A 27,244-nucleotide genomic window follows, 5' to 3' on the forward strand; every position below is an offset into this window, starting at 1 on the left:
ATGTTTGCAGGTTAAACTCACCTGCATGTGGATGTTTGCAGGTTAAACTCACCTGCATGTGGATGTTTGCAGGTTAAACTCACCTGCATGTGGATGTTTGCAGGTTCTTTGTCGGGAACTCGCAGAGTTAAAATCACCTGCGTCATACAGATGTGGTTGTTTGCAGGTCTTGTGACAGGCACCACAGAAGATCTCAACAGTCTCTGATAGCTGCAGAGTTGATGAAGATGTTAAAGTCACCATAGAGGCCGTTGTTTTTTGACACATAAGCTGTTGCCGTGACGCCGTCGTCCTGAGGTGTTGATTGACTTGCTAAGAAATGTCAGGTAGAAAAGGACAGAGACTTGAAGAGAGAAACAAAGCTAAACACAAGCTGCATCCCAAATGACATCCTATTCCCTATATAGTACATTAGTATGGCACTGGTCAAAAGTAGTGCACTATATAGGGGATAGGGTGCCAACTGAGACACAGAGAAGTTGAAGAGGGAAACAAAGCTAAACATGAGTTGCTCATTAAAGAGGTAACAGTACAATGAGACACTGTAGTTCTCATCTACAACTGTTTTCCGTTCGATAGAGAATGTGAGTTTTGGTGTGAAATCTAACATGAAGGATTTGAAACTGCTAAGATGTTGTTGAAACTTCCTGTTTAACGCAACACAACATACAACGCTAAGTCACATCAGCACTTCTTACTTTTCTTATTCACTGGTTTGTTAAATATCTGTTCCTAATCATTGACGTGTGAAATTGTGGTGTCGCTCAACTTTATAGTTGCTAGTTCAAGCACAGTTCATTTGCTTCTTTTAAAACCCAATGAAATTATTAATAAGATGTATACAAAATCGTCCTAAATGCGTGAGGATTTTAAAGTCTTGTGCCTCCATAGAATGACATTATAGTTACAAGGGTAGAACTGCATGAAATTTGTTCCTGCAATTCGCTCACTCGACCCTATTAGCTGGCTGGGTAATGTAAACCCATTCACTATGCACCAGCATCTCCCAAAATCGCTCTTAATACATGTTAACACACCATAGAGAAGCAGTAGGCGATAATAGCCTCATGAATAATGTAAATACATGTTAGGACGCTTGTTTCGTCATAGCCATGCTACAAGATCTACATTTTAACGGCGAATGCTCTCCGCTCCTACAGATTAATCTCAAATGCATTTCAATAAGCTTGGATGTAAATAATGTCACTATTCTGTCTCTTCCTGTGGTTGTGAAAAAAGAAAAGAAAAACATCAAATCAAATCAAATCAAATTTTATTTGTCACATACACATGGTTAGCAGATGTTAATGCGAGTGTAGCGAAATGCTTGTGCTTCTAGTTCCGACAATGCAGTAATAACCAACAAGTAATCTAACTAACAATTCCAAAACTACTGTCTTGTACACAGTGTAAGGGGATAAAGAATATGTACATAAGGATATATGAATGAGTGATGGTACAGAGCAGCATAGGCAAGATACAGTAGATGGTATCGAGTACAGTATATACATATGAGATGAGTATGTAAACAAAGTGGCATAGTTAAAGTGGCTAGTGATACATGTATTACATAAGGATACAGTCGATGATATAGAGTACAGTATATACGTATGCATATGAGATGAATAATGTAGGGTAAGTAACATTATATAAGGTAGCATTGTTTAAAGTGGCTAGTGATATATTTACATCATTTCCCATCAATTCCCATTGTTAAAGTGGCTGGAGTTGAGTCAGTGTCAGTGTGTTGGCAGCAGCCACTCAATGTTGGTGGTGGCTGTTTAACAGTCTGATGGCCTTGAGATAGAAGCTGTTTTTCAGTCTCTCGGTCCCAGCTTTGATGCACCTGTACTGACCTCGCCTTCTGGATGATAGTGGGGTGAACAGGCAGTGGCTCGGGTGGTTGATGTCCTTGATGATCTTTATGGCCTTTCTGTAACATCGGGTGGTGTAGGTGTCCTGGAGGGCAGGTAGTTTGCCCCCGGTGATGCGTTGTGCAGACCTCACTACCCTCTGGAGAGCCTTACGGTTGAGGGCGGAGCAGTTGCCGTACCAGGCGGTGATACAGCCCGCCAGGATGCTCTTGATTGTGCATCTGTAAAAGTTTGTGAGTGCTTTTGGTGACAAGCCAAATTTCTTCAGCCTCCTGAGGTTGAAGAGGCGCTGCTGCGCCTTCTTCACAATGCTGTCTGTGTGAGTGGACCAATTCAGTTTGTCTGTGATGTGTATGCCGAGGAACTTAAACTTGCTACCCTCTCCACTACTGTTCCATCGACTTGGATAGGGGGGTGTTCCCTCTGCTGTTTCCTGAAGTCCACAATCATCTCCTTAGTTTTGTTGATGTTGAGTGTGAGGTTATTTTCCTGACACCACACTCCGAGGTGAAAAAAAAGAGAGAACGAGTGTTAGGTTATTTGAATATCATTGATATCTGATATGGCTTTAAAATTGCTTAAAGAGATACTTTGGGATTTTGGCAAAAAAGCCCTTTATCTACTTCCTCAGAGTCAGATGAACTCCTGGATACCATGTTAATGTCTCTGTGTCCAGTATGAAGGAAGTTAGAGGTAGTTTCACGAGCCAATGCTAACTATCTAACTATCACTATCACTAGCTAACTATCACTATAGTGCACCGAATGGAAGTCTATGATATCTACTAACACGCTGGCAGTTACCACATATTATTTCAGTCATTGTGCTAACACTAGTTAGGAATTGCGCTAATGCTAGCTAGCAACTTCCTTCAAACTGCACACAGAGACATACAAATGGTACTCACAAGTTCATCTGACTCTGGGGAAGTACAGTTGAATTCGGAAGTTTACATACACCTTAGCAAATACATTTAAACTCAGTTTTTCACAATTCCTGACATTTGATCAGAGTAAAAATTCCCTGTCTTAGGTCAGTTAGGATCACCACTTTATTTTAAGAATGTGAAAGAGCAGAATAATAGAAGAGAGAATTATTTATTTCAGCTTTTATTTCTTTCATCACATTCCCAGTTGGTCAGAAGTTTACATACATGCAATTAGTATTTGGTAGCATTGCCGTCAAATTGTTTAACTTAGGTCAAACGTTTCGGGTAGCCTTCCACAAGCTTCCCACAATAAGTTGGTTGAATTTTGGCCCATTCCTCCTGACAGGGCTGGTGTAACTGAGTCAGGTTTTTATTCCTCCTTGCTCGCACACGCTTATTCAGTTCTGCCAACAAATTTTCCATGGGATTGAGTTCAGGGCTTTGTGATGGCCACACCAATACCTTGACTTTGTTGCCCTTAAGCCATTTTGCCATAACTTTGGAAGTATGCTTGGGGTCATTGTCCATTTAAATTACTCACTTGCGACCAAGCTTTAACTTCCTGACTGATGTCTTGAGATGTTGCTTCAATATATCCACATCATTCCCCCCCCCATGATGCCATCTATTTTGTGAAGTGAACCAGTCCCTCCTGCAGCAAAGCACCCCCACAACATGGTGCTGCCACCCCTGTGCTTCACGATTGGGATGGTGTTCTTTGGCTTGCAAGCCTCCCCCTTTTTCCTCCAAACATAACAACGGTCATTACGGCCAAACAGTTCTATTTTTGTGTCATCAGACCAGAGGACATTTCTCCAAAATGTACGATCTTTGTCCCGATGTTCATTTGCAGACCGTAGTCTGGCTTTTTTATGGCGGTTTTGGAGCAGTGACTTCTTCCTTGCTGAACGACCTTTCAGGTTATGTTGATGTTGATATAGGACTTGTTTTACTGTGGATATAGATACTTTGTACCTGTTTCCTCAAGCATCCTCACAAGGTCCTTTGCTGTTGTTCTGGGATTGATTTGCACTTTTCGCACCAAAGTACGTTCATCTCCAGGAGACAGAACGTGTCTCCATCCTGAGCGGTATGACAGCTGCGTGGTCCCATGGTGTTTATACTTGCATACTATTGTTTGTACAGATGAATGTGGTGCCTTCAGGCGTTTGGAAATTGCTCCCAAGGATGAACTTGTGGAGGTCTACAATTTGTTTTCAGAGTTTTTGGCTGATTTCTTTTGATTTTCTAATGATGTCAAGCAAAGAGGCACTGAGTTTGAAGGTAGGCCTTGAAATACATCCACAGGTACACCTCCAATTGACTAAAATTATGTCAATAAGCCTATCAGAAGCTTCTAAAGCCATGACATTGTTTTCTGGAATTTTCCAAGCTGTTTAAAGGCACAGTCAACTTAGTGAAATGATCTGTCTGTAAACAATTGTTGGAAAAATGTCTTGTGTCATGCACAAAGTAGATGTCCTAACCGACTTGCCAAAACTATAGTTTGTTAACAAAACAGTTGTGGAGTGGTTAAAAAACAAGTTTTAATGACTCCAACCTAAGTGTATGTAAACTTCTGACTTCAACTGTATATAAAAGGCTTCATTGTCAAAATCGTGAAGTAAATACACCTTATGGATGGCTTAATTAATTCACGGATATAGCAATTATTTCCCCAGGAGTATCCCGCCTTTGTTCTACAGTCATTATAATACTTAATGGAATCCTGCATTTGTAAGGTGCAAATCGGTAATCTCTTCATGACAACACATATCTTTCTGTTAGCGTGTTGTTTGAGTTCAACTATACACTAAGGGTACACAGGTGTTTCTTAAAACATGTGAATATCCATGTTTAACACATTCATCATATCTATATAGAATACAGGGGTATTTAGGAAGTGATAGAGATGTGGTATATACAGTATGTTATGAAGGAATGGGACATTAATGACTTGTAATGATTTTTGTGTGTGTGTGTGTGTGTGTGTGTGTGTGTGTGTGTGTGTGTGTGTGTGTGTGTGTGACGAAGGGTGGAGATAGGGCTGTTGTCCATAAGGTTATCCATATGAACCTTTATTTGCATGTGTGTGTGTTTGTGTGTGTGTTTGTGTGTATGTGTGTGTGCGTGTGTGTGTGCATGTGTGCGTATGTGTGTACATGTGTGTCTGTGCATACTATCGTGTGATAAAAAAGTAGATCAGCCTCCTTGGAACATTCTGACAGATGGACAGAGGGGGGGGGTGCAGATAGAAGGAGAGAGAGAAAGAAGGAGGGAATGGGGGGACATGGACGAGGGACAGGGATGGGGTACAGGGACGGGGGGACAGTGGGGACAGGAATGGGGACGGGGACGAGGGGACAGGGACGGGGTGACAGGGACGGGGGGACAGGAACGGGGACGGGGGGACAGGGACGGGGACGAGGGGACGGGGGTCAGGAATGGGGACGGGGGTCAGGGACGGGACGGGGATGGGGAGACAGGGACGGGGGGGGACAGGGACGGGACGGGGACGGGGGGACAGGGACGGGACGGGGATGGGAGACAGGGACGGGACGGGGATGGGGAGACAGGGACGGGACGGGGACGGTGGGACAGGGACGGGGGGACGGAAACGGGGGGACGGGGGGACAGGGACAGGGGGACGAGGAGGGGGGGGCTTTAGCACTAATTGCCCTCTTACCGGTTTTGTGTGGTGCTCTTGTCCTCAGGTTCAGTCTAATTAGTGGGCTTTAAGTGCGATCACCGGGCATCTGGCCACTTCCTACACCATTGAGGCTCCAAACAGCACCAGGACTGGGGGAGACAATGATAGCCAATTATCTCCTTTTTTCACAAAGAGGGGGCCTTAGGGGGTAAACATTAACATGGATGATGGAGGAAGGGATGGAGGGATGGAGGGAGGGGGCAGTGTCTGCTGGAGCAGTCCAGGTTGGTTGGGTGCGTGTGGGGGAATGCCAGGCAGGGGTTGGGCTTAGGGAGGATGCTGGGGAGGCTTAATGCTGGAGCTAGACAGCATCAGAGGAGAGAGCACGGGGAGTCGCGTGTGTTATTAAGGGTTCAGTCTTAGTATGGACAGAAAGGCCGGAGGAAAGAGACTGCTGTGAATTAGCATGCAATATGGTTCAGACATTATGGTGCATAAAATTGCTCTCTATGTATGGTTTGGGTTTTAATTGTATGTACACGTGTAAAGGCTGAAAATTGAGTACACAGGTTAAACATACCATTTGCAGGAAAGACCAAGGAATTGTGTACAGAATGTGTCTGGGATAAGTTAAACCTAGCTAGCGGAACCCCTCCCCAACAGCCAATGAAATTGCAGGGCGCCAAATACAAATCAACAGAAATCTCATAAATCAAATTTCTCAAACATACAAGTATAAGGCACCATTTTAAAGATAAAATTCTCGTTAATTCAGCCACAGCGTCTGATTTAACAAATGCTTTACAGCGAAAGCTCCACAAATGATTATGTTAGGTCACCACCAAGCCACAGAAAAACCCAGCCATTTTTACAGCCAAAGAGAGGAGTCACAAAAAGCACAAATGGAGATAAAAATGAATCACTAATCTTTGATGATCTTCATCAGATGACACTCATAGGACTTCATGTTACACAATACATGTATGTTTGGTTCACTAAAGTGCATATTCATATCAAAAAATCTATTTTTAGAATGTTTTTATCATAAATGTTCAATAACGTTCCAACCTGAGAATTCCATTGTCTGTAGACTAGCAATGGAACGCAGGTCGCTCTCATGTGAAATGCACGTGAACAGTGCATGGCTCTCTCCCAGACCACTGAGCTCTCATCCGGTCCCACTCCACAGTAGAAGCCTGAAAAAACGTTCTAAAGACGGTTGACATCTTGTGGAAGCCTTAGGAAGTTCCGTTACACTCACAGACATCATTCAAACAGTTTTATAAACTTCAGAGTGTTTTCTATCCAATAATAATAATAATATGCATATATTAGCATCTGGGACTGAGTTGGAGGCAGTTCACTCTGGGCACGCTATTCATCCAAAAGTGAAAATGCTGCCCCCTATTCCAAAGAAGTTTTAAGAAACCTTCGTAAAATCTTTGTGACCTTGAATGGGAAAGTAAACTCTGTACTATTTCTTCAGCACAACCACACAAAACATGGCCACCAAGAATCTACAATGGTGGCCCAAACGTTTATAAGAACAAAGAAACTTGAGAGAGAAGAATTCTCCGAAACATCTCTCTCTACTTCTCTCACCCTGTCCCTTTCTCTCTCTCTATCGTCCCTCTCCTTCTTTCTCTTTCATTGTTTAGGGTTCATCATTCGGCAGGCAGGCTGGGAGCGATAATCTTTTAATTTTAATTTTAATCATGATCAAGGTCCTGTGTTTGCTTATGTAATACACTGGAAAATGTTAATCTGGTTTAAAGGTGCCCTTCATCCTGGGCCACCTCTGAAAACAAAAAGAAAGTAGTTACTGTCATGGCGACAGACCTGGCAGTGATTAACAACACAGATCTCACTCCCGTCTGATAGCAGGGTCGTTTCACGAAAAGATTGCGTTTTTTAAGTCCTTTTGATATTTTAAGTAGAAATTGTGCACCAATATTGAATTTTAAATGCCTGTTATATTAAATTAAATGCCCTTTAATACAGACCACATTGATAATTCAATAAATCAGATTGTTAATATGAATAAAGGCTTGCTAAAGTGCTAAAATCCCAGCCTGATCACCCATGACACAAGTCAGTATTTGACGTCCATCCATATCTGTGGACGTTGGGAGATGATGTGGAAACCGGCCACTAGGAGCATCTAATAGTCAAAACATTGTAAAAGATGCAGGTGAGCTGGTTCTACTCTTTTTGGCAATTTTCTGGTGTTTTGTGGAAAACCCTGTTACAGTCAACCCTGTTACGGTCAACCCTGTTACAATTACCTTTGTTTTGACCAAGTTACACTTCTCAAAAGGCACCAAATTGGTGGAACAACCTAGCAGCAGAGTTATTTAATTTGTTAAGTACAGACACACACATGCTAACATTTTCCAACCACTTTTCTTCCCTTACACAAGCTATATCCGATTCCCACCCACAACACCAATGGAAGATGTTATAGAAAATGTTATACAGCCAACGTTGTCTACCTTGTTTGTTTATGGTCCTGCTGCAACAACATGGGGGAAAGCGGCGGTGGAAAACGACCCAACTGTCATACTTGAGTAAAAGTAAAGATACCTTAATAGAAAATGACTCAAGTAAAAGTGAAAGTCAACCAGTAAAACATTACTTGAGTAAAACTCTAGAAGTATTTGGTTTTAAATATACTGAAGTTCCAAAAGTCAATGTCATTGCTAAAAAAGTTAAAATAATTTCCAATTCCTTAGATTAAGAAAAACAGATACCAAAATGTTCTTGTTTTTTTTATTTACTCATAGCCAGGCTCACACTCCAACACTCAGACATCATTTACAAAATAAGGATTTGTGTTTAGTGGGTCCACCAGATCAGAGACCGTAAATGTTCTCTTGATAAGTGTGTGAATTGGACCATTTTCCTGTCCTGCTAAGCATTCAAAATGTAACGAGTACTTTTGGGTGTCAAGGATATTATATGGAGTAAAAAGTACATCATTATCTTTTGGAAAAGTAAAAGTTTTCAAAAATATCAATAGTAAAGTAAAGTACAGATACTGCAAAAAACGACTTAAGTAGTACTTTAAAGTGTTTTTATTTAAGTATTTTACACCACTGGGTACAAGGCGGTTAATTAATATACTGTATGAGTGGAGTCGGCTGTGTGTGTGTGTGTGTGTGTGTGTGTGTGTGTGTGTGTGTGTGTGTGTGTGTGTGTGTGTGTGTGTGTGTGTGTGTGTGTGTGTGTGTGTGTGAGCAGAGTGGGCAGTGCATGGAGGGCCTGGGGGTCAGTGGGGTGTGGGGGAGCTGGCTGAGTCATGGGACAGCTAAGACTGACGTATCAGACCTGACTAACTTGCTTAATAGCGCAGCGTGTGATGTGTGGGCTTGAGAAAGGGAGTGTGTGTGAGGGAGGGAGTGTAAGAGAGAGAGGGAGTGTGTGAAAGAGTGATAGAGAGGGAGTGTGAGAGAGGGAGGGAGTGTAAAGAGAGGGAGATAGTGTGAGAGAGAGGGAGTGTGTGAAAGAGAGAGGGGGTGTGTGATAGAGAGGGAGTGGCGAGAGAGAGCGAGTGTGAGAGAGATGGAGTGTGAGAGAGAGGGAGGGAGTGTAAAGAGAGGGAGAGAGTGTGAGAGAGAGGGAGTTTGAGAGAGTGGAGAGAGCGGGATTGAGTGGAGATAGAGGGAGGGAGTGTGTGAATAGAGAAAGGGAGAGTGTGAGAAAGAGGGAGTGGAGAGAGAGAGAGAGAGGGTGTGTGTGAAATAGAGGGAGTGTTTGAGAGACAGAGAGAGTGTTTGAGAGAGAGGGAGTGTGAGAGTGTCCTGACCTCTCCTGTCTCTGCCTCCAGTATTTATGCTGCAATAGTTTGTGTCAGGGGGCTAGGGTCAGTCTGTTAAATCTGGAGTATTTATCCTGTTTTATCCGGTGTCCTGTGTGAATTTAATTACGCTTTAATTACGCTCTCTCTAATTCTTTCTCTCGCTTTCTTTCTTTCTTTCTTTCTTTCTCTTGGAGGACCTGAGCCCTAGGACCATGCCTCAGGACTACCTGGCCTGGTGACTCCTTGCTGTCCGCAGTCCACCTGGTCATGCTGCTGCTCCAGTTTCAACTGTTCTGCATGAGGTTATGGAACCCCGATCTTTTCACCGGAAGTGCTACCTGTCCCAGACCTGCTGTTTTCAACTCTCTAGAGACAGAAGGAGCGGTAGAGATACTCTGAATGATCTGAGGTGGTGACCTGTTGCACCCTCGACAACCACGGTGATGATTATTATTTGACCCTGCTGGTCGTCTATGAACATTTGAACATCTTGACCATGTTCTGTTATACAGTAATCTCCACACAGCACAGCCAGAAGATGACTGGCCACTACCTCATAGCCTGGTTCCTCTCTAGGTGTCTCCCTAGGTTCCGGCCTTTCTAGGTAGTTTTTCCTAGCCACTGTGCTTCTACACCTGCATTACTTGCTGTTTGGGGTTTTAGGTTGGGTTTCTGTACAGCACTTTGTGACATCAGATGATGTAAATAGGGCTTTATAAATACATTTTATTGATTGATTGTGTGAGAGGGAGAGGGAGTGTGTGAAAGAGAGGGAGTGTGAGAGAGAGTGTGTGTGTGAGAGAGAGAGAGAGAGAGAGGGAGTGGAGAGAGAGGGAGTGTGTGTGAGAGAGTATTAGGCTGGGTTCTGTACAGCACTTTGTGACATCAGCTGATGTAAGAAGGGCTTTATAAATACATTTGATTGATTGTGTGTGAGAGAGAGGGAGAGTGTGAAAGATAGGGAGTGTGTGAGAGAGAGGGAGTGAGAGAGAGAGAAAGAGAGAGAGAGAGAGAGAGTAAGAGGGGGAGTGTGTGAGAGAGAGTGAGAGAGTCAGAAAGAGAGAGAGAGAGAGAGAATGAGAGAGTGAGAGAGAGAGTATTTGAGAGGGAGTGAGAGAGTGGGAGTGGAGAGAGAGAGAGAGAGAGAGGGGAGAGGCAGTGTGTGAGAGAGAGAGGGAGTGTTTGAGCGAGGGAGTGTGAGAGAGAGAGGGAGTGTGTGAAAGAGAGGGAGTGTGTGAGTGATAGAGAGAGAGGGAGTGGAGAGGGAGAGTGAGAGGGAGTAGAGAGAGAGAAAGTGAGTGTTTGAGAGAGAGGGAGTGTGTGAGAGAGAGAGTGTGTGAGAGAGAGGGAGTGAGAGAGAGAGAAAGAGAGAGAGAGAGAGAGAGAGAAAGAGGGGGAGTGTGTGAGAGAGAGTGAGAGAGTCAGAAAGAGAGAGAGTGAGAGAGTGAGAGAGAGTATTTGAGAGAGAGGGAGTGAGAGAGTGGGAGTGGAGAGAGAGAGAGAGAGAGAGGAGAGGCAGTGTGTGAGAGAGAGAGGGAGTGTTTGAGAGAGGTTGTGTGAGAGAGAGTGTGTGAAAGAGAGGGAGTGTGTGAGAGAGAGAGAGAGAGAGAGAGAGAGAGGGAGTGGAGAGAGAGAGAGGCAGTGTGTGTGTGTGAGAGAGAGGGAGTGCATGAGAGAGGGAGTGTGAAAGTGAGAGTGAGAGGGAGTGGAGAGAGAGAAAGTGAGTGTTTGAGAGAGAGGGAGTGGAGATAGAGGGAAAGGGAGTGTGTGAGCGAGAGGGAGTGTGAGAGAGAGAGAGAGTGTGTGAGAGAGCGAGGGAGTGTGTGTGAGAGAGTCACTGGAGATGAGAACCTTTGATGTCCTGTGATAGACTGACATTCAGAGAGGAGAGAAACATTTTTTTTAAAGATAGAAAGAAAGAGAGTGAGAGAAGCCAGGCTAAGAGTCAGCAGGGTTGTCATGGTGACCAGGGTTTTGTCACAAATGGCACCCTATTCCCTTACAGTGAATAGAGTGCCATTAGAGACGCAAACCAGGATGTAGGGATAGACAGGATTACAATTTCCCAAGGAGCACACAAGGTTTTATTTAATGAATGAGTCACGGAATCATCTCCAAATTGTACAACTCCAAACACAGCAACAGTCAGTCAGTCAGGCATGCACTCTGAGGGCCTGGAGCAGGTGAACCCTGCAGGTTGGATTCCTCCCGACATGACACACCTGTTGGAGCAGGTGAACCCTGCAGGTTAGATTCCTCCTGACATGACACACCTGTTGGAGTAGGTGAACCCTACAGGTTAGATTCCTCCTGACATGACACACCTGTTGGAGCAGGTGAACCCTGCAGGTTATATTCCTCCTGACATGACACACCTGTTGGAGCAGGTGAACCCTGCAGGTTAGATTCCTCCTGACATGACACACTTGTTCGAGCAGGTGAACCCTGCAGGTTAGATTCCTCCTGACATGACACACCTGTTGGAGCAGGTGAACCCTGCAGGTTAGATTCATCCTGACATGACACACCTGTTGGAGCAGGTGAACCCTGCAGGTTAGATTCCTCCTGACATGACACACCTGTTGGAGCAGGTGAACCCTGCAGGTTAGATTCCTCCTGACATGACACACCTGTTGGAGCAGGTGAACCCTGCAGGTTATATTCCTCCTAACATGACACACCTGTTGGAGCAGGTGAACCCTTCAGGTTAGATTCCTCCTGACATGACACACCTGTTGGAGCAGGTGAACCCTGTTGGAGCAGGTGAAACCAAGGCTGTTGAGTCTGCCGATGAGGATGTGGTGATTGACAGAGTCGAAAGCCTTGGCCAGATCAATGAATACGGCTGCACAGTAATGTTTCTTATCGATGGCGGTTAAGATATCGTTTAGGACCTTGAGCGTGGCTGAGGTGCACCCATGACCAGCTCTGAAACCAGATTGCATAGCAGAGAAGGTATGGTGAGATTCGAAATGGTCGGTAATCTGTTTGTTGACTTGGCTTTCGAAGACCTTAGAAAGGCATGGTAGGATAGACATAGGTCTGTAGCAGTTTGGGTCAAGAGTGTCCCCCCCTTTGAAGAGGTGGATGACCGCAGCTGCTTTCCAATCTTTGGGAATCTCAGATGACACGAAAGAGAGGTTGAACAGGCTAGTAATAGGGATGGCAACAATTTTGGCAGATAATTTTAGAAAGAAAGGGTCTAGATTGTCTAGCCCGGCTGATTTGTAGGGGTCCAGATTTTGCAGCTCTTTCAGAACATCAGCTGAATGGATTTGGGAGAAGGAGAAATGGGGAAGGCTTGGGCGAGTTGCTGTTGGGCGTGCAGTGCTGTTGACAGGGGTAGGAGTAGCCAGGTGGAAAGCATGGCCAGCAGTAGAAAAATGCTTATTGAAATTTCAAATTATGGTGGATTTATCAGTGGTGACAGTGTTTCCTATCTTCAGTGCAGTGGGCAGCTGGGAGGAGGTGTTCTTATTCTCCATGGACTTTACAGTGTCCCAGAACTTTTTTGAGTTAGTGTTGCAAGAAGCAAATTTCTGCTTGAAAAAGCTAGCCTTGGCTTTTCTAACTGCCTGTGTATAATGGTTTCTAGCTTCCCTGAACAGCTGCATATCACGGGGGCTGTTCGATGCTAATGCAGAACGCCATAGGATGTTTTTGTGTTGGTTAAGGGCAGTCAGGTCTGGGGAGAACCAAGGGCTATATCTGTTCCTGGTTCTAAATTTCTTGAATGGGGCATGTTTATTTAAGATGGTTAGGAAGGCATTTAAAAAAAATATCCAGGCATCCTCTACTGACGGGATGAGGTTCATATCCTTCCAGGATACCCCGGCCAGGTCGATTAGAAAGGCCTGCTCGCTGAAGTGTTTCAGGGAGCGTTTTACAGTGATGAGAGGAGGTTGTTTGACTGCTGACCCATTACGGATGCAGGCAATGAGGCAGTGATCGCTGAGATCTTGGTTGAAGACAGCAGAGGTGTATTTAGAGGGGAATTTGGTTAGGATGATATCTATGAGGGTGCCCGTGTTTAAGGCTTTGGGGAGGTACCTGGTAGGTTCATTGATAATTTGTGTGAGATTGAGGGCATCAAGTTTAGATTGTAGGATGGCTGGGGTGTTAAGCATGTTCCAGTTTAGGTCGCCTAGCAGCACGAGCTCTGAAGATAGATGGGGGCAATCAGTTCACATATGGTGTCCAGAGCGCAGCTGGGGGCAGAGGGTGGTCTATAGCAGGCGGCAACGGTGAGAGACTTGTTTTTAGAGAGGTGGATTTTTAAAAGTAGAAGTTCAAATTGTTTGGATACAGACCTGGATAGTAGGACAGAACTCTGCAGGCTATCTTTGCAGTAGATTGCAACACCGCCCCCTTTGGCAGTTCTGTCTTGTCTGAAAATGTTGTAGTTTGGAATTAAAATGTCTGAATTTTTGGTGGTCTTCCTAAGCCAGGATTCAGACACAACTAGAACATCCGGGTTGGCAGAGTGTGCTAAAGCAGTGAATAGAACAAACTTAGGGAGGAGGCTTCTAATGTTAACATGCATGAAACCAAGGCTATTACGGTTACAGAAGTCGTCAAAAGAGAGCGCCTGGGGAATAGGAGTGGAGCTAGGCACTGCAGGGCCTGGATTCACCTCTACATCGCCAGAGGAACATAGGAGGAGTAGAATAAGGGTGCGGCTAAAAGCAATAAGAATTGGTCGTCTAGAACGTCTGGAACAGAGAGTAAAAGGAGGTTTCTGGGGGCGATAAAATAGCATCAAGGTATAATGTACAGACAAAGGTAAGGTAGGATGTGAATACAGTGGAGGTAAACCTAGGTATTGAGTGATGAAGAGAGAGATATTGTCTCTAGAAACATCATTGAAACCAGGACATGTCATTGCATGTGTGGGTGGTGGAACTAATAGGTTGGATAAGGTATAGTGAGCAGGACTAGAGGCTCTACAGTGAAATAAGCCAATAAACACTAACCAGAACAGCAATGGACAAGACATATTGACATTAAGGAGAGGCATGCTTAGTCGAGTGATCAAAAGGGTCCAGTGAGTGGAGAGGTTGGTTGAGGGTCACGGCGATTTAGACAGCTAGCCAGGCCATCGGTAGCAAGCTAGCATAGGATGGAGGTATGTTGTTAGCCACCTCTTGCGTTCGGTCAGTAGATTAGTGGGGTTCCGTGTGGTAGAGGGGATTAATCCAAATCACACAACAACAACAAAGATAAGAACAATAGATATAGTTATAGAGGCCCGAGAAGAAAACATAATAATAATAAAAATAAATAAATTGTCCGATTGTCTATTCAGATAGCAGCCGGTAAGACAGCTAACGGTTAGCGGGCCGCAGATGGGCGTTCAGGTAACGTCGCGACGGAGGAGCCAGCCGGATCTCCTTCAGGTAGATAACGTCGGCAGTCCAGTTGTGAAGGCCCGGTGGGGCTCCGCGTAGGCAGTAAAACGGGTCCGGATAGGTGACTGCAGCCCAGGAGTGAATGATGGAACTCAGGAGTGATTGACGGAGCTGGCTAGCACCGGAACAATCGATGTTTGCTCCGGAATCGACGAAAGCCGACTGTCACACGGATAGCAGCTAGCTAGCTGTGAGATCCGGGTATGAATGTCCAGAGAGCAGTTGAAATCCAGGGACATGGAGAGAAAAATTGGTCCGGTATGTTCCGTTCCGAGCCGCGCTGCGCCGTACAAAACTGGTGATAGATTTTCGAGCTAAAGGATAGCTGATGACCACAAACCGTGGTTAGCTGAATACTAACGATTTGCCAGTAAAGAAGCTAACTAGCTTCTGATTAGCTTCTGGATTAGCTTCTGGGCTAGCTCCTGGCTAGCTTCTGGCTAGTTTCTGGCTAGCTTCTTGGAGTTTCTGGCTAGCTTCTTGGAGGATTACAGATCTGAGGTAAAAAGTACTTTTTTATAAATATAAATTGGTGAGGCTGGTTGCAGGAGAGTGTTTTGAAGATGAGTTGATGGAAAATAAAAATAAAATGTATGTGAAAAAAGTTGTAAATATATATATATACAGGACACGACAAGACGAGGACAAAAGACGTCTGAACTGCTATGCGATCTTGGAGAGTGATGACATGACACACCTGTTGGAGCAGGTGAACCCTGCAGGTTAGATTCCTCCTGACATGACACACCTGTTGGAGCAGGTGAACCCTGCAGGTTAGATTCCTCCTGACATGACACACCTGTTGGAGCAGGTGAACCCTGCAGGTTAGATTCCTCCTGACATGACACACCTGTTGGAGCAGGTGAACCCTGCAGGTTAGATTCCTCCTGACATGACACACCTGTTGGAGCAGGTGAACCCTGCAGGTTAGATTCCTCCTGACATGACACATCTGTTGGAGCAGGTGAACCCTGCAGGTTAGATTCCTCCTGACATGACACATCTGTTGGAGCAGGTGAACTCTGCAGGTTAGATTCCTCCTGACATGACACACCTGTTGGAGCAGGTGAACCCTGCAGGTTAGATTCCTCCTGACATGACACACCTGTTGGAGCAGGTGAACCCTGCAGGTTAGATTCCTCCTGACATGACACACCTGTTGGAGCAGGTGAACCCTGCAGGTTAGATTCCTCCTGACATGACACACCTGTTGGAGCAGGTGACCCTGCAGGTTAAACCGTACCTACTTGGACCGCCTTCAGCATACTTTGCCAGATGTTTCTGTATGTACTGTATGTGCCTAAATATGTGTCCCACCCATGATCCAATAAATAGATAACCAGTTAGATATGGATTTTAAGTTCATTTATCTCAGTGATGGTCAAGTGCAATTAAACTGATATTCTGCTGTTATCAAGATAGAGTCAAATGTATGACATGTTGATCGATAGAATGCACCAATTATATTTGTGGGTGTTATGTTCTAAAATTGGTTAGAAAAACTGCCCTTTAACCAGTAAGCAAGTTTTCATAATCGAATGACGATACCCAGCATCTCACTGATTACATGACAATATGATGCTAGTTTAATAAAGTTGATGTAACTGTTTACTCTACTCTCTCCAGTATACAGTATATCAGTGTTGGTTGTTTGTGTGAATATTGGCTGTTGATGAGTATCATGACTAAGCCTGGCTAATCTTCCATTCCATTCACACTCAAAGGAGGATTTATTTCTCTATACATAGGTGACCCATTCATTTCCTTCTTGCATGTTCAGTTCCGGAAGATCATTGTCAAATCGAATGAGATGTACAGTATAGTATGCAGCATCTCAAATTGGATTGCATGGCTTCTTAAACGAAAGCAACTAATTTCATGGCTAATGCGCTTAATTTGAGAAAATAATTAAAGATTTCCACACTTGTTATTTGCCATATAATTTATACAGTGGGGTTGCCACTTTTAAACAGGATTTTTGTATAAATATAAGTTTTCATTCATCAAATGTATCCAATGCAAAATTAGAAAGCAGATCATTATTTGTCTGTTTCAACGTTGGACTACAAAGTGAGTTAGGTTTGTGCCTTTATTGTGTACAGTACTACAGTCTACTTTGACCACATGTTCTTTTTGGTTACTAGAACAGAGCGTTGACACTTTCAAGTTGTGATAGTTGTGTTTTATACTTCATCAGAGACTTAAAACATCTTAAGTCAACAAAAGTTATTCCTCCCCAAAAAACAATCTACATGAATAACAAAACATGTCTCCTGACATGTGCATAACAGCAATTTGATTGCAAACAATGTATAATTAAGGGAGCGCATGTAACACAAAGTGCAAACACTTCAATTGTTAAAGAAAAAATAAATAGTATATAATTAAATAATGAATAAAAAATTCAGGCCTATAAATGCTGATTGATGTCCAGGAAGGGCTCATTTTTAACGGCAGCTGGTTGACAGTGATTGTGAAAGCCCATTTAACAGCTGATGTTTTGTTATGATTGGACATGTCACTCTTCTTCTGCTGATTAAAAAGCGAACAGAGAAAAAGCCTAAAAGGTACCCATGCCTGCATCCTCTCCTTTATGTGGGTTTTATTTATTTTCACTCAGGCAAAAGCGATGGGTGCATATTATTTTGTCAGTCAATGCCACAACATACGTGTAACATTCAGAGGGTTTGCAAAGACGCAGACTGCCCTTTTCTTTCTCGCTTGGAGAAAAACGTACTTCTCTTCCAAGAACTTTGTCTCTAAATAGGTGTGAAAACGTGATATTTCTGTATTTTACAGTGCCTTTGGAAAGTATCCAGACTCCTTCACTTTTCCACATTTTGTTCGGTTACAGCCTCATTTTAAAATTGATTAAATTGTTTTTTTCCCATCATTAATCTACACACATATACGACAAAGCAAAAAACATGTTTTTAGGAATTTTTGCAAATGTATTTATAAAAACCCACTGAAAGTATAACATTTACATAAGTATTTACTAAGTACTTTGTTGAAGCACCTTTGGCAGTGATTACAGCCTCAAGTCTTCTTGGGTATGACGCTACAAGCTTGGCAAACCTGTATTTGGGGAGTTTCTCCCATTCTTCTTTGCAGATCCTCTCAAGCTCCGTCATGTTCAGGTCTCACCAGAGATGTTAGATCAGGATCAAGTCTGGGCTCTGGCCGGGTCACTCAAGGACATTCAGAGACTTGTCCTGAAGCCACTCCTGCATTGTCTTGACTGTGTGCTTAGGGTCATTGTCCTGTTGAAAGGTGAACCTGTCTGAGGTCCTGAGTGCTCTGGAGAAGGTTTTTATCAAGGATCTCTCTGTACTTTGCTCCGTTCATCTTTGCCTCGATCCTGACTAGTCTCCCAGTCCCTGCCGCTGACAAACATCTCCATAGCATGATGCTGCCACCACCATACTTCACCGTAGGGATGGTGTCAGGTTTCCTCCAGACGTGACGCTTGGCATTCAGGCCAAAGAGTTCAATCTGGATTTCATCAGTCCAGAGAATCTTGTTTTCATGGTCTGAGAGTCTTTAGGTGCCTTTTGGCAAACTCCAAATGGTTGTCATGTGCCTTTTACTGAGGAATGGCTTCCGTCTGGCCACTCTACCATGAAGGCCTGATTGGTGGAGTGCTGCAGAGATGGTTGTCCTGGAAAGTTCTCCCATCTCCACACAGGAACTCTAGAGCTCTGTCAGAGTGAACATCGAGTTCTTGGTCACCTCCCTGACCAAGGCCCTTCTCCCTCCATAGCTCAGTTTGGCCAGGAGGGCAGCTCTAGGAAGAGTCTCCAAACTTCTTCCATTTAAGAATGATGGAGGCCACTGTGTTCTTGGGGACCTTCAATGCTGCAGAAATGTTTTGGTACCCTTCCCCAGATCTGTGCCTCGACACAATCCTGTCTCAGAGCTCTATGGACAATTCCTTCGACCACATGGCTTGGTTTTTTCTCTGACATGCACTGTCAACTGTGGGACCTTATATAGACAGGTCTGTATATAAAAAAAACTGTTTACGCTTTGTTATGATGGGGTATTGTGTGTAGATTGCTGAGGAATTTGTTTTATTTAATCCATTTTAGAATAAGGCTGTAACGTAACAAAATGTGGAAAAAGTCAAGGGGTCTGAATGTTTCTGAATGCACTGTATATACACTGAGTGTACAAAACATTAAGAACACCTTCCTAATATTGAGTTGCACCGCCTTTTGCCCTCAGAACAGCCTCAATTTGTCATGGACTCTACAAGATGTCAAAGGGCTCCACAGGGATGTTAGCCCATGTTGACTCCAATGCTTCCCACAGTTGTGTCAACAAAAAATCCTTCTTTCACCTGTATCCTCCTCTTCATCTACATTGATTGAAGTGGATTTAACAAGTGACATCAATAAGGGATCATAGCTTTCACTTGGATTCACCTGGTCAATCTATGTCACCTGGTCAGTCTATGTAATGTTTTGTACACTCAGTGTATATTTCCACACTATGAGGTTGTGAAAAGGATGATAAAGCCCTTTTAGTGTAAGAGCTGTTTGAAAAGATTGCCTGAAATTTCAGCCTGTTTTGGTGGGATGGAGTTCTGGCCTGCCTGGTGACATCATCAGGCGGTAAATTAGCTAATAGATCGATAAGAAAGAGTTCCAAACCTCTCTGCCAGACCACTCCCAGACAGTCCTAGCAAAATACTTGCTTGCGAAATTACTTCTTGCTAAAAAACGATGAATGTATTTTTTTGTCCATTTTTTTGTTAATTTTAACCCAGAAATGATTTGGTATTTGGTATTGTCTGCATTGGAACTTTAAGTTTCACTCTTCTTAGAAATCAGAGGTGATACTTTGGTTTTAGAAGTGGTGAGGACATAACCTGGCGGAGGATCTGGGGGAGGACCCCCAGAGCTTTGTTGGGCATCTAAAGTACATTTCTTGCATTTTTACAAAATCCAATATGTCGTCTCCATTTAGAACAAAAAGTAAGCAAAATGCCCACAGTCTTCAAGCTAGGTAAGAGATAATTATTTAATATGTTTAAGTGGTTAATAAGACTGAACTAGATCAAAGGTAATTCGATAATACAAATTGTGTTGCATCTAACAAATAGCCTAACAAATGAACAACTCTTGAAATATACATAGGCTTTTGATTGTCTTTATTAAGATATCCTGCATATCAAATTTCCGCCATAACGACCTGTCAACCCGAGCAACCTGCTCGCCCGACCCCTACCAGTCTAGTCAACAACTCAACTCTCTCCCAACACAAGTTCCTTCCCAATTTCCACCTTACATTTTTTGAATTCCCAAAGGAAAGATTTGGAAACAAAAAAACACAACAAAAAAAACACATATAAGGTCATGTTTTCAAAATACATACTCCTTTAGTCGTACTGTATTCCATATAAGGCGTTCAGACCTTATGAAAGCTGCCCAGTATACCCTTCATCTTGTCATTAGTCAAAGCTAGTGATACATAACTTGACATTGTGGGAGGATAAGCAACAATTCAATTAATGGCAATGCATTTCTTAGTCGCTATGAATGCTAGGTTACACAGTTTCTTCTGATAAGTCTCCAGTATCAACATTTCCAAGCAATCAAAAACAACGAGAAGGGGGAATCTGTAGGCATGCTGAGACAAAAGAACATACTCTTTGCCAGAATTCAGCCAGCCTTCACAAGACCACAACATATGCAAATATGTCCCTATTGTGTTTTACACCTCCAGCAGGGGAAGTACATTTCTGAGTGCATGTAATTCAGTTTGACTGGCATACAGTTCCTTCTATGGATGGCCTTTAAACTGCATTTATTTATGTCTGAGATTATATGAACATGATTGGGCATTCAAACATATCTGTATCTATACCTTCTACCAGGTCTTCCTTACATTTTTTACATGTTTTGTGTCATTGGGAACAGCCTCCTTGATACAGTTTGTAAATCAACTTTGGAGGTTTGTCAGACTTAAATAAATATTGCTTACCCATTTATTTGTCACTGTCTGCACACCGTCCTCCTACAAGGTAGGCTGTATTGGCCTCAATTAAATAGAGTAGACTACAGGCTATGCATGCTTTGAAAGTAGATAAACTTGTAACCCCACTTTTGAGAAAATGGCCCTTGAATATTTTGTTACACCTACTGGGGAGCTCTTCTTTGACTACTACACCCATTTAGCATCTTTCACACCCTCTTAAATCTTAGCCCCACCCACCTCTTTAAGGATTCACATGTGAGGCCATGTGCTAAACAGTGAGTACAATAGTGTACAAAAAAACTATGATTTCAAGACTAAAGGCTGGTTTATGCTACGTCTATCGACATGTCTGTATACAGTTGTCTCAGTGACATCATGAACATTCTATTGTCGTCCAACATAAAACTTGTCGTTGTTGTTATGACAAAACGACAGGCTGCATGACATCAGCAGCCTGGTTGTCTAAAATAGTATAACTGGTGTATTTTAACACCAACAAACCCATCCGTTTAAAACTGAATTTAGTATATGTCAATCTCGCAAACCAGGCAACTAAAGGCAACTTTCTAAACACTGTTTAGCTAGCTAACTTTAAGTTAGCTGGCTAGCCAGTTCAAATAATGACCATATCATATAGCTGACAACATCTTAAATGTAGCTAATTTGCATTCATTTCTACAGGAAAACAAACTCACAGCAGGATCATTATTTACAGGAAATAGCTTACAGGAGTGAGTGTGACACAATAAAAGCAGGGCATTCTACTGGAGCTTTTTAGAACGTTGACACTGTCTCGTTGCCCTAACATTATATCCTAATTTGACTTTGGTGCAAGTCACATTTTTCTTCACATTACCGCCTCAGGTAAAAACACACTAGCTAGTTAACATTAGTCTATAACTAGCAAAGCAAATGGCTCTGAGATATGAATAATACGACTACACAGATCATACACGTAACATTAGCTAGCTAACTGTACGCTTTAACTTGCAATGACAACATTTGAAATGTATAATATGTGAAAATGTATATTGAGCACTGAGTCACTTAGCTGGACTCTCTTACCCGTATACATGGTTGAACTCTTCTCCCTCTGTCACGGATGCCAATGTTGCCCTTAGTTTGAAGATGTAATCCGGAGACAGGTGTTTTATACAACAGCCTTCTGTGTTCTCTTTTTGACTCCCTCCGCATTTGCAATCAAACAGGCTGGCTAAACAGGCTGGCTAAACTCCCAGAAAACAAATTTAGCGGCTTAGCACTAGCTTGAAGTCTTAGCAGCGCCTTCTTCGATGATCTCTGGGTTGCGCTAATGTTAAGGAATTGTCCGTTAAACACTCACACCTTGTCTACCTTTGAATAGTTAGACCATGTGTTGGTACATATTGAATTTTAACAGTAGCAGTCTGGTGAAATCAATTAATTCAGTTAAGTCTCTAAAGCAAAGCCTGAATGCAACACACAATGTGTACTCCATCCTGTATACACTAATAACTGTTCTGCTCCCAAAAGCCACTCTGAGCATTGTTAAGAAAAGGTCCAAAGAAACTGACCCCTCCAGGCCTCTGTCTGTTAACACAAGTTTTTAAACCTTTAACATAGTTCTCAACTGTTTAGTGGCAAAGCAATGAATCAGCCATCTTCCTCAAGTGAATTACCAAGGAAGGTTGAATAGTTTTACTGTAGCCTATTGTCAACATTAGTGGAAGGACTGAATTTGGTGAACAAAATACTTTTCTCACAAATGTGTCTACTTTCTACTTCCGGCGCCGACAGAGATGGCCGCCTCGCTTCGCGTTCCTAGGAAACTATGCAGTTTTTTGTTTTTTTACGTGTTATTTCTTACATTAGTACCCATACTCATTACATACAGTCGAGAAGAACTACTGAATATAAGATCAGCATCAACTCACCATCAGTACGACCAAGAATATGTTTTTCGCGACGCGGATCCTGTGTTCTGCCTTACAAACAGGACAACGGAGTGGATCCTATGCAGCGACCCAAAAAAACGACTCCGAAAGAGAGGGAAACGAGGCGGTCTTCTGGTCAGACTCCGGAGACGGGCACAGCGCGCACCACTCCCTAGCATTCTTCTTGCCAATGTCCAGTCTCTTGACAACAAGGTTGATGAAATCCGAGCAAGGGTAGCATTCCAGAGGGACATCAGAGACTGTAACGTTCTTTGCTTCACGGAAACGTGGCTTACTGGAGAGACGCTATCCGAAGCGGTGCAGCCAACAGGTTTCTCCACGCATCGCGCAGACAGGAAAAAACATCTTTCTGGTAAAAAGAGGGGCGGGGGCGTATGCCTTATGACTAACGTGACATGGTGCGATGAAAGAAACATACAGGAACTCAAATCCTTCTGTTCACCTGATTTAGAATTCCTCACAATCAAATGTAGACCGCATTATCTACCAAGAGAATTCTCTTCGATTATAATCACAGCCGTATATATCCCCCCCCAAGCAGACACATCGATGGCTCTGAACGAACTTTATTTAACTCTCTGCAAACTGGAAACAATTTATCCGGAGGCTGCATTCATTGTAGCTGGGGATTTTAACAAGGCTAATCTGAAAACAAGACTCCCCAAATTTTATCAGCATATCGATTGGGCAACCAGGGGAGGAAAGACCTTGGACCATTGTTACTCTAACTTCCGCGACGCATATAAGGCCCTGCCCCGCCCCCCTTTCGGAAAAGCTGACCACGACTCCATTTTGTTGATCCCTGCCTACAGACAGAAACTAAAACAAGAGGCTCCCACGCTGAGGTCTGTCCAACGCTGGTCCGACCAAGCTGACTCCACACTCCAAGACTGCTTCCATCACGTGGACTGGGAGATGTTTCGTATTGCGTCAGATAACAACATTGACGAATACGCTGATTCGGTGTGCGAGTTCATTAGAACGTGCGTTGAAGATGTCGTTCCCATAGCAACGATTAAAACATTCCCTAACCAGAAACCGTGGATTGATGGCAGCATTCGTGTGAAACTGAAAGCGCGAACCACTGCTTTTAATCAGGGCAAGGTGTCTGGTAACATGACCGAATACAAACAGTGCAGCTATTCCCTCCGCAAGGCTATCAAACAAGCTAAGCGCCAGTACAGAGACAAAGTAGAATCTCAATTCAACGGCTCAGACACAAGAGGCATGTGGCAGGGTCTACAGTCAATCACGGACTACAGGAAGAAACCCAGCCCAGTCACGGACCAGGATGTCTTGCTCCCAGGCAGACTAAATAACTTTTTTGCCCGCTTTGAGGACAATACAGTGCCACTGACACGGCCTGCAACGAAAACATGCGGTCTCTCCTTCACTGCAGCCGAGGTGAGTAAGACATTTAAACGTGTTAACCCTCGCAAGGCTGCAGGCCCAGATGGCATCCCCAGCCGCGCCCTCAGAGCATGTGCAGACCAGCTGGCCGGTGTGTTTACGGACATATTCAATCAATCCCTATACCAGTCTGCTGTTCCCACATGCTTCAAGAGGGCCACCATTGTTCCTGTTCCCAAGAAAGCTAAGGTAACTGAGCTAAATGACTACCGCCCCGTAGCACTCACATCCGTCATCATGAAGTGCTTTGAGAGACTAGTCAAGGACCATATCACCTCCACCCTACCTGACACCCTAGACCCACTCCAATTTGCTTACCGCCCAAATAGGTCCACAGACGATGCAATCTCAACCACACTGCACACTGCCCTAACCCATCTGGACAAGAGGAATACCTATGTGAGAATGCTGTTCATCGACTACAGCTCGGCATTCAACACCATAGTACCCTCCAAGCTCGTCATCAAGCTCGAGACCCTGGGTCTCGACCCCGCCCTGTGCAACTGGGTACTGGACTTCCTGACGGGCCGCCCCCAGGTGGTGAGGGTAGGCAACAACATCTCCTCCCCGCTGATCCTCAACACTGGGGCCCCACAAGGTTGCGTTCTGAGCCCTCTCCTGTACTCCCTGTTCACCCACGACTGCGTGGCCACGCACGCCTCCAACTCAATCATCAAGTTTGCGGACGACACAACAGTGGTAGGCTTGATTACCAACAACGATGAGACGGCCTACAGGGAGGAGGTGAGGGCCCTCGGAGTGTGGTGTCAGGAAAACAACCTCACACTCAACGTCAACAAAACTAAGGAGATGATTGTGGACTTCAGGAAACAGCAGAGGGAACACCCCCCTATCCACATCGATGGAACAGTAGTGGAGAGGGTAGCAAGTTTTAAGTTCCTCGGCATACACATCACAGACAAACTGAATTGGTCCACTCACACAGACAGCATCGTGAAGAAGGCGCAGCAGCGCCTCTTCAACCTCAGGAGGCTGAAGAAATTCGGCTTGTCACCAAAAGCACTCACAAACTTCTACAGATGCACAATCGAGAGCATCCTGGCGGGCTGTATCACCGCCTGGTATGGCAACTGCACCGCCCTCAACCGTAAGGCTCTCCAGAGGGTAGTGAGGTCTGCACAACGCATCACCGGGGGCAAACTACCTGCCCTCCAGGACACCTACACCACCCGATGTCACAGGAAGGCCATAAAGATCATCAAGGACATCAACCACCCGAGCCACTGCCTGTTCACCCCGCTATCATCCAGAAGGCGAGGTCAGTACAGGTGCAGCAAAGCTGGGACCGAGAGACTGAAAAACAGCTTCTATCTCAAGGCCATCAGACTGTTAAACAGCCACCACTAACACTGAGTGGCTGCTGCCAACACACTGACACTGACTCAACTCCAGCCACTTTAATAATGGGAATTGATGGGAAATGATGTAAATATATCACTAGCCACTTTAAACAATGCTACCTTATATAAATGTTACTTACCCTACATTATTCATCTCATATGCATACGTATATACTGTACTCTATATCATCGACGGTATCCTTATGTAATACATGTATCACTAGCCACTTTATACTATACTATGCCACTTTGTTTACATACTCATCTCATTTGTACATACTGTACCCGATACCATCTACTGTACCTTGCCTATGCTGCTCTGTACCATCACTCATTCATATATCCTTATGTACATATTCTTTATCCCCTTACACTGTGTACAAGACAGTAGTTTTGGAATTGTTAGTTAGATTACTTGTTATTACTGCATTGTCGGAACTAGAAGCACAAGCATTTCGCTACACTCGCATTAACATCTGCTAACCATGTGTATGTGACAAATAAAAAATTTGATTTGATTTAGTCAAGGCCAGCAGAGTAATGGACCACTGTTGGCATTCAGGAATGATGACACCCACCAACCCTTCATGTATCTCTATTGTGGACATGACACCTGATTATTTTGCCTGGACCATCTTACAGTTCAGCTGTTGAAAGGTGTAAAAGCAAGTGTGTCTGAGTGTCAATTGAAGACGAATTGAAGACAATTGAAGACAAACAATAGACAAGCTGATGTGGACATTTACTTCTCAACACAGTCTAAAAAGCCGGGATGACTGAATGTCACCTGCCACCTGGACGACCCAGCAAGGTGTAAAGGTCAAAGGTTATGTCCAGGTGTATAATATTAATGTTCCGTTTAAGGTCACCTCCTAACCTTATTTCAGTGTTAGTTTCTTTATGAGACAGTCCCTCTCATTGAGTAGGGCTACTTCCTCAGTAGTTCGGGACATATCCGTAGTGTGTGGTAATGATTCCCTCATGTAGATAGAGATAGAGCCGTCGTCGTAAATGCGATTAACAACTCGCTAATTAAAGATCAATGGGGCGTCTTTTTAATGTGATTTGTTTAATGGATTTACTGGGGACACCCCGTCCATAAACCAGCAATGTCACCACAAAGTGATGAGATTTTGATATCAAACCTCCTTTCCTCCCTCCTCCCTCTCTTCATCCACATGCCACCTCGACACCCTCCCTGTTTGTTCTCTTCCTGTTTTAAGAAGATACTTAAACCGATGCACCGGACCTAATGTACTTTCTGTGTTTATCTTGCTACCACAACTGAAACAGGTCTATAGACTCTCTTAGTCGCCTATCAATCTCTCCCCCTACTAAAAATGAGGACATTACAAGCCACCGCATAGTGACACAGAGAGCAGTTTGTTCTGTCAGTGTAAAAACATCATCATTTATGGTATAGCAGGAAGAAAAAACACCTTAATTCACTGCCGGCCAATACCAGTTAGGCTTGGCCAACTAATAAATAACCGAGAATTTGATACAGTAGCTATCAGGAGTTAGAATATGTCTACGACCCAAATAGCACCAAATTCCCTTTATTGTGCACTAATTTTGACCAGCACCGTATGGACCCTGGTCAAAAGTAGTGCACTGCATTGGGAATAGGGTACCACCTGGGACATATTTGATGTCTTTCAGGCACATGTTCAGGCGGTTTAATATATTGTTTTAATCAGGCAGCGACTTGCAGTAAGTTAGCACTCTGCCACCGATACAGTTTCCCACATTTCAGGGATTTGTGAGAGGAAAATAAATAAGCCACAGACAGAGCCTCCATCCCACCTTACTTTCTCATTCTTATCCCCTGTATCAAAACCTCATACCACCACACCCCAACTCCCCCAGTACAGTATTCATCCCTCATCCCATCCCAT

The sequence above is a fragment of the Oncorhynchus mykiss genome, chromosome 25 (assembly GCF_057628025.1).
Source record: "Oncorhynchus mykiss isolate SJ-2025 chromosome 25, ASM5762802v1, whole genome shotgun sequence".
Taxonomy (NCBI): Eukaryota; Metazoa; Chordata; class Actinopteri; order Salmoniformes; family Salmonidae; genus Oncorhynchus; species Oncorhynchus mykiss.